Below are 1,833 nucleotides of genomic sequence, written 5' to 3' on the forward strand. Positions count from 1 at the left end.
TCCGCCCACGCCCGACAAAGTCCAATCCAGTGTGGATCTGGAAGATCAAGAGGGAGATCGAGAGGGATGAGAGAGAAAGAGATCGAGAAGGAGATCAAGAGGGGTGAGAGAGAGAGAGGGAGATCGAGAGGGGTGAGAGAGAGGGAGCATTTTTGAGTTTTGTATTTTTTCATAATATTAAAAAATCTACTAATAGTAGTAATCTTATAAGTTAGTAAAATGAAAATAATAGGATTTAATTAGTTTCAGACTTTTTTAAATTATTAACTTTATAAGAAGGATTACATTACTATGTCAAACCAAACACCGTAAAATAACATTTCTGTTAATCTACCAAAAGATTCCTAGACATAACCAAACATGATAATGTAGGTTTTCAGATAATCATATTACCCATCATCACTTTCCCAAGTATTTAATTCCTATTGGTTACTGCATACCAAACGCCCCCTAAAAAGATTAATGAATGAATATATGTTTAATTACTAAATTGTCATTTTTTTATCAAATTCAAATAAAGTCTTTAGAAGATAAAATGGTCTTTTCGAATCTTTAGTGGGTGAATTGTATGGATCCCTCCATAAGTACTGGAGGGATGTAAAATAGTGGACCCGGGTGGATTGAGTCCCCCTCCACCTCTCCTCTCCTTTTCCCTCTCATTTCAACCAAACAAGAGATTTATCCTTCTATCTCTCTTCCTCCACCCACCTCTCATTCTCTCCAACCAAACACACTCTTAGAGATGAGGTTGAAGTGGAGCCGGTGGTGCTGAAACTTTGGACGGGCCTCCCGCGACCGCTCGAAAAGCCCAAATTTTTGCCCGAGCCAAATCCGACCCGCCAGAGAAATTTGGGCCGCCCGCCCAAGCCCGAATTTCACCTTGAACGGGCCGCGGGCTTGTATTAGGCGGCCCGAGCCCGCTCAAAAAAGCCTGAATTTTTTTTTAAATATTTTTTAATATTAAGTTATTTTGTGTTAACATTTATATATATATATATTAAATATATTACAATTTGAAATTTGAAATGAACACATGAACTATATAAAAAAAATTATTTCTTTATTAATTTTTAAATTTATAATTCATAATTATCTCGTTAAAAACCTTACTAAGAAAAACCCAATTGGGATAAAAACTTGAAAAGAAAAAAGATAGCCGTTGGATGGTTAGTAATATAACCCCATTAAATTTTTGTTTTTATTAACCTCCACTGGTGTGAATTTATACTTCCGTCACTTCCTTTCACATCTAGCTAGGAATAATTTATGGAGCTATAAGAATCTTATACTAAAAAAGCTTACTGAAAAAAAGTTGAAAAAAAAAGAAGAAGAAAGGTCAATACAAGAAAGAAAATTGAGCAACAATCCAGGAAAAGGTAAAACAAAATGCACAATGTTTGGTAGATGAGAAAGTAAGGTAAAAAAAAAATGTTTGATCTATTTATTTTATAGTTGTCGAGTCAAAATGTTTATTTGACATATTATTTACTTTGGTAAATATTTTATTTTCCTCTTTTCCTTTAAAAGTTTGAAAGATTAAAAAGTAATGAAAATTGTAACTTCTTTTCTTTTTCATTTTCCTCTTTACGAAACAACCAAAAATTTTATTTTCTCTCCAAAATCCCTCCTCGGATTTCTTTCCTATCCCTTTCTTACAAACTTACCATTAAAGTGGTAGCCTAGAGGCATTAAGCTTACTCTCTGGTGATTTGATAGATATGAGAGATCTTAAATTTGATTCTTATGAGCAATGTTTAAGACTATTTTTAGATTACCGGCTCAATATTCATTAATCTTTAATGGGAACGAAGAAAAAAAGTGTGAGAACCCACT

Source organism: Morus notabilis, unplaced genomic scaffold (genome assembly GCF_000414095.1).
Source record: "Morus notabilis unplaced genomic scaffold, ASM41409v2 Scaffold73, whole genome shotgun sequence".
Taxonomy (NCBI): domain Eukaryota; kingdom Viridiplantae; phylum Streptophyta; class Magnoliopsida; order Rosales; family Moraceae; genus Morus; species Morus notabilis.